Source organism: Lathyrus oleraceus, chromosome 3, assembly GCF_024323335.1.
Source record: "Lathyrus oleraceus cultivar Zhongwan6 chromosome 3, CAAS_Psat_ZW6_1.0, whole genome shotgun sequence".
Lineage (NCBI taxonomy): Eukaryota > Viridiplantae > Streptophyta > Magnoliopsida > Fabales > Fabaceae > Lathyrus > Lathyrus oleraceus.
The window spans coordinates 290,462,675-290,475,139 of record NC_066581.1 but is presented as its reverse complement, the minus strand read 5'-3'; positions in this window follow the sequence as shown (position 1 = coordinate 290,475,139).

The window sequence follows — 12,465 nt, the reverse complement described above, 5'->3', positions numbered from 1 at the left end:
TGCCGATACTTTCCATCAATAATTCTTTCATCTGCATGCCAAGTAAGATGTCTTGCATCGGTTTCACTACGAAACATGCGCCTAAATCTCGGAATTATCGGAAAATACCATAAGACTTTTGCGGGAGATAATCTTTTCTTATATCGAGACAAACCGCATTTAGGGCACTCAGTTAACATTGCATATTCGTTACGAAACAAAATGCAATCGTTAGGACAAGCATGTATCTTATCATAGCTCATGCCAATAGAGCACAACATTTTTTTTGCCTCATAGGTTCGATTAGGAAGAACATTATCATCCGGTAGCATTTCTCTCATAAGGGCCAACAACTCTGTGAAACTTTTATCCGACCATCCATTGCCCGCCTTTAAGTTGTACAACTTTAATACCGCAGAAAGTCTTGAGAATTTAGTGCAACCTTTGTACAACGGTTTCTCTGCATCGCTTACCATCCTCTCAAACATTTCAGGACAATCATGAAGATCTTCATCCAGTGCTTCTACAATCTCTTCAACTCGATCACAATCGTATGTTTCCGTGTCTTTGTCGTATGAAGCATAGGTCGTATTACTTTTCTCCCTCTGTTCAACATTCTCGTTAATTTTCTCACCATGAAATATCCAACACGTATAACTTCGATCAATTCCACGCATCAGTAAATGCGATTTCAATCCATCTGCGTCAACCCGACCCATATAACAACAACCCAAGCAAGGACATTTCATTCGACTGGGGTCTTTGACATGTTCAACAGCAAACTTAACGAATTCCAATACCCCATTCTCGTACTCTTTCGACAATCGATCGGCAGACATCCATTTTTTATCCATGGTTTTCCTAAATTATTCACGCAACTATTTCAAAACAACATAAAAGAAGAATTTCCTAAGATAAACACTTTCGCGTCACAAAAAGAAGATTATTACAAACTAATAAATTATATATATATATATATATATATATATATATATATATATATATATATATATATATATATATATATCTATTCTTCTACTAACTATGAAGTGAAGTAACTATAACTATGTTGTAGTTATGCTATTAAAATCATGACAATTTGGATATTTATTATGATTGAATGTCAAATGATTGGAAATAATTTAGAGGACTAACACCCTATATGAATAAACAACTTATTTCCGCGTTTATCATATAATTGCTTATATTATAAGTCATTTCTATGAAAAAAAGAAGAAGAGGCAATAAGTTACTACCTTTTAATTGTGGATGTCAACAAAGCTTGTTAGCAATAGTCCTCAATTGAGTCCTAAGGAAATGAACACCCTATAAAATAAACAACAGCTTATTAGACATTAAACAGATCAAGCAATGTATCAATCAGTCAGTAAAGTAATCAACTAAAGTACAAGCAATTCAAGTAGGGTAATATGTCAATCCAAAACTAGTTCAGCATTGTCAAAAACCAATTTAATACCAATCCAACTTAGCAAAATATTTTCCAAACCAGTCCAACACATTCAAGCAAATAACAAGTGTAGTTCAAATGTGCAATATAGTTCAGCAGTCCAACATAATTCAAGTTTAATCAGTTCAGTTTCATGGCATCAGAAAAAAAACAATTCAACAAGGTAAAATCACAAGCCAAGTCAATGCAGTTCCATTCAATTAACTTTGACTCACATCATTCCCATTCTAACAAGCTAGCCTTTCTTTAACTGTCTAACAGCTGACCTGCATTTTCTAAACTTGCATTTCAGTTTTTCATTCTAACACTAACCACACTAATTAACTATTTCATTAACACTAACACCATCTCCCTTTAACAGTTCTATCTAATCCTATCCAACTTACACGCCAATGCTAACAATCACATTTAACACTTGCTACAATTCATCATCAGTATAATAGAAACCTAATGGAAGCAAACACAAACCATCTCCCTTTGACATGGTGATTAATATCAAAAATATATACATTTGTTAACATACCACAAAAGAATCAACTGCCCTAACACACAAAAGAATCAACTGCCCTAACACAAGAGAATCAACTGCCCTAACACATGAACCACAAAAGAATCAACCCAGAAGCAAACCTTTATCACTAATAAACTGCCCTAAATAAAGAAAGATGAAACGAACAGAAAATGCACTTACAAAAATGTAAACGGTGATGAACGAAGTGAGTGATGAACGCAGGAATCAAGAATGGAGGTTTTGGGAGAAGCAGTGATGATGAACGCAACGAGTATGAACGCAGTGAGAAGAAGGTTGTGGGAGCGAGGGAAACAAAATGGGTCTTAACGTACTGAATGAATTCATATATTATAATTTACTAAAAAAAATTTTTGGTAAATAAGGCCTTAGACAGCGCTTTTATGAAAAGCGCTGGCTAAGCTCACAAATTAAAATGGCCTTAGACAGCGCTTTGAAGGAAAGCGCTGGCACAGGAGGGGTCAATAGCAGCGCTTCTAAAAGCGCTGTATAAGGTAGGCCTTATACAGCGCTTTTTTTAAAAATTTAAAAGGCCTTAGACAGCGCTTTTGGGAGAAGCGCTGTATAAGGTGACCTTGTCAAAAGCGCTGTATAAGGTAGGCCTTATACAGCGCTTTTGTTGTGATTAATTTAAATAATTTTAAGGCCTTATACAGCGCTTCTCCCAAAAGCGCTGTCTAAGGTGACCTTCTAAAAAGCGCTGTATAAGGTAGGCCTTAGACAGCGCTTTTGTTGTGATTAATTTAAATAATTTTAAGGCCTTAGACAACGCTTTTGGGAGAAGCGCTGTATAAGGTGGACCTTCTCAAAAGCGCTGTCTAAGGTAGGCCATTTAGCAGCGCTTTTAAAAAGCGCTGTCTAAGACCATCCATTTAGCAGCGCTTTAAGCCATCTACGTATTCAGTTTCCTTATTTTTATTTTTTTTTAACGTGTAGCAGCGCTTTTGGAGAAAAGCGCTGTCTAAGGGGCGCTGCCAAAAACCTGTTTTGGCGTAGTGCTAGAAAATGTTAGAGATGAAGAAAGACATGGACCTAATCTTGACTATATTATTGAGTCATTTAGTTTTGATATTCGAAGGCACCACCTTAGATTATTTCAATGCAAGCAACACCAATATTAAATATGTTTCTAATCAGAGTTGAGCTTGTTACAATCAAAATAATTGTTTGTGTCTATAGTTCTTATGACACCATAAGCTCACCATGAAAGGATGAAGAACCATTTACCAATTCAGAAAAACCATATATAAAATCGTCATGTTGATCTTTAAATTACTTCTCACTACAACAAACAAGACCTTAGACAGCGCTTTTTTTAGCCTTAGACAGCGCTTTAAAGCGCTGTCTAAACCTCCGTTGCTAAAGGTTTAGACAGCGCTTTTTTAAATCTTAAAAGCGCTGTCTAAGCCCCTCCCCTTAGACAGCACTTTGGCCAAAAGCGCTTTCTAAGACCCTCCTATTTTAATTTTTTTAGGTATACCTTAGACAGCGCTTTTGGCCAAAGCGCTGTCTTTTGCCTAAAGCGCTTTCTAAGACCCTCCTATTTTAATTTTTTTAGGTATACCTTAGACAGCGCTTTTCAAAAAGCGCTGTCTAAGCCCCCCCCCCCCTTAGACAGCGCTTTGGCCTAAAGCGCTTTCTAATCCCCCCCTTAGACAGCGCTTTTTACAAAAGCGCTGTCTAATGTATACGAAAATTTTTGAAGCTTTTGTTTTAAACCACATTTTTTCCAGGTTTATAAACCAGAATTTCTACCTGTTTTCAACCACATTTTGACAGAGAATTATCACATTTTATACATGCCATTTTGGCCTTTTTTCTACCAATTTTTGGCTAACAAATATATATATATACCAATTCAAACCAATTTTGCCTTAAATGTATCAAAATATATACAAATTTATGTACACATTTACAAGTCATTACATATACTACAAATGTACACATTAATTACACAAATTTATGAAAAAACATTGAGCTCTATCATGAATTGACACCACTCCTCTTTGATTTCGTCCACTTGATCCTTTGTATAAAATGCACACTTGAATTCCTCAAAGTACTACATAATAATATAACATATTTTGAATTAATTCCAACTATTTAATTATATGAGATATGTGTAAATATAAAAATAACTCATAAGTTAGAAATACATACATCGGTGGGAATCACTAATCGGCCCAAAGCAAGAGTATCTCGCATAAACCTCAACATGAAATACCCGCAATCTATTTGATTACGTTGTTGAGGACACTACATATGAAAAAAAAATATGGATTATAAATCCTAAGTTTTATCAAGTGTCATCACTAATATAATAAAAAATGTGGTAATTAAAAATATACCGCCACTTTAATCCATGTAATGCAGTTGGCGCCCCTCCTTGAGGTTTGGATATCTCGTTGGGCCCGAAAAGCTTGTAGGACGCTAATAAAATAAAAATGAAGCAATTAGAACAATTCACATAAACTAAGAAAAATTTTGAACATTCTCACTTACGTGTCAATTAGGACCTTCATATCCGGGTATGTTGTTCAATCATTTCCTAACGAGTCAAGATAATACACAATTTCTCGGATAGGATTGATTGCGAGCAACAACCAATGTCCACTGTAATGATTAGGCAAATGTTAGATGGTAACTTGGAAAATAATTATAATAGATGGATTTAGAATGAAATGCTAACCCGGTATTAAACGGTATAAAAAACAACTTCTCCGCATCTTTATTGTCCATGAGGATCCGAAGAACATACTCCGTCACGGTATGCGGTCTACTTAAGATTAAACCTAAGTTGACGGTCGCGGGTGCTAAGAATCCGAATGACTCGTCCAAATCATTGGGGCGCATCAATTTGTCATACAAAAACCTAATATAAAAACATCATTAACACCTCTTTTGAAACATAAAGTAAACCGGATTAACATAAAGTAAACATCATTAACATAAGTTGTTTAATTAATAAAACAAAGTAGACCGGATTTACCTAATATATGTATTGACAACGTTGACGCCGATTTCTTCATGACCAAAAACTTGCATGAAGTCTTCATTACCAATCATTTGGTCGTAATCAAAGCCGAAAATCCCTACCTCCATATGTACATTCCGAACACCTCCGGTCGGTATATCGGTCATCTCTAGAAATGTCCTGAGGCACGACCTATACTTGGTGGTAGGTTTTTTCCTAGCTACGGTCTTCTTAGCACCAGAACTTTTTACCCGTGCGGAGGCGTTGCTAACCTCCTTTTTTTGTTGTGCGGAGGCATTGCTAACCTCATTCTCTTTTGATTTGGATTTTGTGGGAGTCTATTTAACATAACCAAGGAAAATATGTAAGTAAAATTTTAAGCATAAATTTTAAACTTTGAATATACACATTAAAGTTAACATAAGTTTTAAGCATACCTCATATCCTACGCATATGAGGTTTGTCGGCCATGCAACAAACGAACCTACTGCTTCGTGCACCGTTGTTGCATCCGAATCATCGCTAGGATATGGTAATGCTGCATTCGGCTCAACTGCAATATCAACTGATACCTTCAAACATCCAGCAGGGAGCTCTCTAGTGTGGAGTAATACTCCGCTAACGTTATGCACTTTTCCCTTGCCAACCATCCGATAGTATGGTGACGACAAATACAGCTGACAATGGGAAATGCCCTAAAACCAATAATAACAAGAAATCGTTAAGGTGTATATATATCAAATACATAATTTAAGCAAATAGTTCAATTTAAGACAATTATATGTAATTACCTCTGGAATGTTCGGCTGAAAGGTACAGTTGATACTGTTTTTGTCCGAAGCATCTCTGTATACTGTTGAGGCGCTAGCCTCTCTTTCTCTCCTCAATGCATCAAGCTCAGCTTGCATGGCTTCCAGTCTTGCATGAAGCTCCCGATTACTAGGAGCCTTTCCTTTTTTAACACTCAGGGAGGTCGGAGTGACTCCAAATCCCTTACCCCTCACCCGACCAGAATACTCAGGGACATCTAATGCCCGACTAAGTATGCCCTTAGTATCATTGGGAGATATAGACTGAGATAGCTCCTCCTAAAAAATCAGATGAATACCGTATACTTGTCAAATATTTGTGTATAAAAATGTTATTCAATTAATGAAAAAATGTTATACTTACACATTTCTGGTATACGTGTAAAACTTCTTCTTGAGGAACTCCAGATTTGCCCACACGGGCTTCCTTCCACAAAACATGTGCAGGAAGAGATGTTTCTGAACTTTCCTCCTTCTGCAGCTACACATTAAGTCATACAATTTGATCAGATAAAACTAATATATGATGAACAAATTTGTTATCGCAATTTATAAATACTTACCATGGATTGTTCTAAGCGTCCATATCCGACACGTCCTTTTCGGTACGGATATGCGGGACTTGATGCTCTTTCCCGATTTGTAGCACTTATTCTTTGAAAAACCGGGTCTTGTCTTTTGGATTTGAAAGCTTCCCATTCTTCAGCCGATATCAAACTTTCATATTTTTTAGGAAGCTCCGCATCCACAAAATTACCATCCGCATCCTTAAGGAACTTGGATGATAAAAATGTCCGAAACCCTCTTAGAAGCTTTCCGGCCAATTTCATACAAAAACCTCTTCTTTCTTCTTCGATGTTAAAACATCGCTAAGAAAAACATACAGATTGATAGTTAGTATCGGTAATTGAAAAAACATAATTGAAAAAACATAATTCATACAAAAACCTCACTCCAAATTTTTTCTTTCGACTCATTCAGCTCTTTGTTTCTCCAATCATCACATGTAATGGGAATTTCATTCCTTACTAGTGCACCGATAAAACTAGTTAAGGTATGCCCATTAGGTTCTATAAGCTGTCCCTGGTTGTTCCAACAGACATCTAGTATGATGCCTCGAGATCTTCCTTGGACCACCCTCCTCATTACTGTGATGCCTCTTCGAATTTCTTCTTCCGCGGATACTTTTTTACTAACTTCCTCCTGTTGGTTATCAGCCATGTCTAACCTGTAATAAACCAAGGAAACCATCAAATATCAAATATAACTTATAATCAAAGCAATTGAAAACAAAAAAAATAAAGAAATCATGCATTATCAGATATAACTTATAATCAAAGCAATTGAAAACAAAAATATAATGAAATCATGCATTATCACATATAACTTATAATCAAAACAATTGAAAAAAAAAAAATAAAGAAACCATGGATAATTTACCTAAGTCACTAACATCTCTTTCTTTTCTTTGTTGGAATATTAATCACTTGTTTCTTAGCAATGCGTACGGATGAATTGATCCAAATTCCCTCATTATGATCGTCTCTTATATATGACTCATCCGGTATAAGATCCTCAACTTCATCATTTCTATTCAACTCATTCCGTCTAATGCATGACTCATTCTCAACATCAATATCACATTGATCGACACCGCTGTCATCAGTCACTTTGTTAGAGAAAAGCACTATAGACCATTTTGTACTCTTCGGGTCATTCACATAGAACACTTGTTTAGCTTGAGATGCTAGAATAAAAGGTTCATCTTTGTACCCCACCCTAGTAAGATCAACTTGCAAAAATCCAAACTTATCCATTCGTATGCCACTACTATTCACCCACTTGCAACCAAAGATGGGAATCTGAAACTTCTCGTAATCAAACACCCAAATGTGCTCAATAACTCCAAAATATGACAAATTTGCATATTTGGGGTTTAAGTCCTTCATACTTGATATATGCATTGCTTCAGCTAGCACGGTGACACCACTATTTTGCATAGTACTCTTATCATCTTGTTCTTTGGTATAAAATGTGTATCCATTAATTGAATATGCGCTATGAGAAAACACATGCAAACTTGGACCATATGCCAAACATCTCAACCTTTCTGTTACCGAAGAAGGATCTGAAGAGCGCTTCAAATAAATATGATCCTTCAACCATTGTATGAAACTTTGATTGTGCTCTATAACTATCCAATTTTCATTTCTGTTCGGATTTAACCTTCGGAGTACATCCTTGTGCATTTCAACATATGGCTCAACCTCATTATTATTGTGCAGAACATACAAATGAACTTGATCCCGTTCATCCCTTGATATTGTCACAATTTTATTCCCAATTAATTTTTTACCTTCCATTTTGTCGAAAATCTGAGCTCTGGGGAGTCCAATCGATTGAACGTTAGACAAATATTCAGTACAAAACTCAACAGCTTCTTCAACAATGTATCGTTCAACAATACAACCCTCTGGTCGACTTCGGGATTTCACGTACCCTTTTAATATTTTCATATACCGTTCAGCAGGGTACATCCATCTCATATAAGCTGGTCCACACAACTGTGTCTCTTTCATAAGATGAACAACTAAATGAACCATTATGTCAAAAAAAGACGGAGGAAAATACATTTCAAGCTCACACAAGGTAATTACAATCTCTTTTTGTAGTGTTGGTAAGATCTCGGGATCGATCACCTTACTACAAATTGACCTAAAGAAAAAACACAATTTAGTTATGACACTTCTTACTTTTTCTGGCAAAATAGAACGTATACCTATCGGTAGAAAATGTTCCATTATAACATGGCAATCATGTGTCTTCAAATTCTTCAACTTGAGGTCTTTCATAGAAACAAGTCTTCTGATATCAGATGAGTATCCTTCTGGAACCTTAACTTCACTCAGAGACTTACACAATTTTTTTTTCTCCTTTCTAGATAAAGTAAAAGCAGCAGGTGGTAGATATGTTCGTCTTCCTTTCTTCACGGGTGCTAATTCAGTTCTCATTCCCATTTTTAACATGTCCTCCCTTGCTTTAAGGCCATCCTTAGACTTGCCTTTTATATTGAGTAATGTACCGATAACACTTTCAAATACGTTTTTTTCAATATGCATAACATCGAGAAAATGTCTCACGTACAAAGACTTCCAATATGGCAATTCAAAAAATATCGACCTTTTCTTCCACCCACCTTTCACAATCTTATGTGCAAAAGGCTTGCCAAACTCAGTACGCACATCTTTCACCTTTTCAAAAACTTGTTCACCTGACAATGCGGGTGGAGCTCTACGATGTTCGGTGTCTCCATTGAATGCTTTTCTCCACCCACGGTAGTGATGTTTAGAATGTAAGAATCTACGATGACCGAGAAACACATTCTTCTGGCAAAGTTCCAATCGAATCGTATCGGTTCCGTCTTCACAAACAGGACACGCACGTTGACCTTTAATGCTATACCCAGATAGATTCCCGTATGCTGGAAAATCATTAATTGTGCCAAACAACATCGCCCTCAAATTGAAACTTTCTTTCCTATATCCATCATAAACCTCCACACCGTTCTCCCACAAAATCTTTAAATCTTCGATCAGAGGTGTCAAGTATACGTCTATGTCATTCCCTGGTTGTTTAGGCCCAGAGATTAACATAGATAACATCATGTACTTACGCTTCATACATAGCCACGGAGGTAGGTTATAAATCATAAGAATCACAGGCCATGTGGTATGTGAGATACTTTGAAGACCATGTGGGTTCATTCCATCAGTAGATAATGCCAATCGAAGGTTTCTTGCTTCTGATCCAAACTCAGGATAATCATTATCAATCTTCGACCACTGTGGTGAATCAGCCGGATGCCGATACATTCCATCAATAATTCTTTCATCTGCATGCCAAGTAAGATGTCTTGCATCGGTTTCACTACGAAACATGCGCCTAAATCTCGGAATTATCGGAAAATACCATAAGACTTTTGCGGGAGATAATCTTTTCTTATATCGAGACAAACCGCATTTAGGGCACTCAGTTAACATTGCATATTCGTTACGAAACAAAATGCAATCGTTAGGACAAGCATGTATCTTATCATAGCTCATGCCAATAGAGCACAACATTTTTTTTGCCTCATAGGTTCGATTAGGAAGAACATTATCATCCGGTAGCATTTCTCTCGTAAGGGCCAACAACTCTGTGAAACTTTTATCCGACCATCCATTGCCCGCCTTTAAGTTGTACAACTTTAATACCGCAGAAAGTCTTGAGAATTTAGTGCAACCTTTGTACAACGGTTTCTCTGCATCGCTTACCATCCTCTCAAACATTTCAGGACAATCATGAAGATCTTCTTCCAGTGCTTCTACAATCTCTTCAACTCGATCACAATCGTATGTTTCCGTGTCTTTGTCGTATGAAGCATAGGTCGTATTACTTTTTCCACTCGATTCAACATTCTCGTTAATTTTCTCACCATGAAATATCCAACACTGATAACTTTGATCAATTCCATGCCTCAGCAAATGCGATTTCAATCCATGTGCGTCAACCTTACCAATATAACAACAACGCAAGCAAGGACAATGCATTCGTCTGGGGTTTTCAGCGTGTTGAACAACATACTTAACGAATTCCAAAACCCCACTCTCGTACTCTTTGGTCATTCGATCGGCACAGATCCATGTTTTATCCATGGTTTTCCTACTTATTAAAGTAAACAATTAATCCAGACGAAAATACATAACTAAGGTAGTATCTTTGAATATCCTAACAATTATAAAGTTCAATAACGTATCCGATACGCCAATATACCAACTTTAATTACCTCATCACTTTCATTTTTTATATTACAAGAATCAAACTTTTTCTATTACAATATACCTATAAGTATACCTATAACTATATTAGAGTTCGTTCAATCATTTTATGGGAGAAATCTTGTTCCTTTAGAATGAAAGTGAGATGAACAACACTTTCACAGTTAAAAAGAAAAAAACTACCTATTCAATCTTCAAGTATAATCACTAAGGAAACATGAAGTTTGAACAATATTGAACATCTAAATCCAAGCCTAGTCATGACAGCCCCAACATGCAATGCATTTCAAAATTCATCATGCATACCAAGCAAGTATAAAGAAAATCAAATTGCATACACATATACATACACAATTCAATATACATACATACACAAACTAACAACTCCCAAATCACCAACTATCATTAAACATTGCATTTGTAACACCAGCAACTAACCGATTAGCATAGCATTTTCAACAAACAGTTAACCATAATTATCATAATTATAAATTTCAATGAAGAAACATGTACACCAAAGCATTAGTACATAGCATTACATGGCAAACTTCGTGCACATTAACATAACATACTTTTACTTCTATGACAGTTGCAGACCAAATTTACATAACAAGACCAAGCAATACATATTTTTCAACCAGCATACATCAATTCACGTGCAATCCATTAACACCATTTCAAAAGGGGGCATGAATGCATTGCTAACAATCATTTCCTACAGTAACAACCCTATTAATCATCTTAACAATGGCAGTTGTGGTGGATAGTAAAAATTTGATCAAGATTGCAACAGGGCAATGGACAAACCACAAGCATTGAGTGTAGATTCAAACAGGGCAGCCATATGCTAACACCAACCCATACACATACGTTCAGCCATGGATCTAATTGCACACATACAAGGCTATAATAAACAACAACGGGTCCATTCAAGCAGAGCAATTAACATAGGCAAAACATACAAGTGCAACAAGTATAAAAGAAAGAAACTATTGCAGTAACAATCCAAGTTATTTGAACTCATGGCATTACAATCAAACAAGCACATTTTTAACACCAACATTTCAGTTCAAGCCAAAGTCAAACAAGCAGGCGTTGTGGCATTGCATAACTAGTAAGCTAGCTAACTAACAGAATAGCTCAGTTAGCATCATTGACAAATCCAAGAACACTCCAACATTCTAACTTCATTCTATGACAGAAATCCCACTGAGTTCATTAATTTTTCTTACTTCATTGACAAATCCAAGAACACTCCAACATTCTAACTTCATTCAACTTCAAAAGATGGAAGAAGAGGAAGAGCATTAGAGCAGAACGTACCGTATTCAAGTGATCTCCTTGCGCTGCAACCTTCGATTGTTTGGGTGACGGCGGAGGTTCGGAGGTGAGAGGCGAGTGCGGCGGTCGACGGTTTCGGTGACGGCGGAGGGACCCTCGAAGGCGGAAAATAGGGTTTTCGGAAAATAGGGTGATATGGGGATGTCGTGTTTTGGAGTGTCTGCGTGATGTTGTGTGAGTTGAGAAGAAGGTTACGGCTGATGGAGATTGAGGGGATGAGGAAATGGCGTAAGTTTTTGAGGTGAGTGAAGAAGAGGGAAAACAAAAGAACAGAGAACGAAAGCGCTTTTGTGGTCTGAAATTTTATTTTAATAAGACCTTAGACAGCGCTTTTGTGGAAAGCGCTTTCTAAGGTATGCCTAAGACAGCGCTTTCCAAAAGCGCTTTCTAAACCCCCCCTTAGACAGCGCTTTTGGTTTTAATTTTTTTTTTTAATTTAAAGACTTTAGACAGCGCTTTACCAAAAGCGCTGTCTAAAGTCTATATTTAAAAGCGCTTTCTAAAAGCGCTGTCTAAGGGGGGGTCTTAGACAGCGCTTTTAGAAAGCG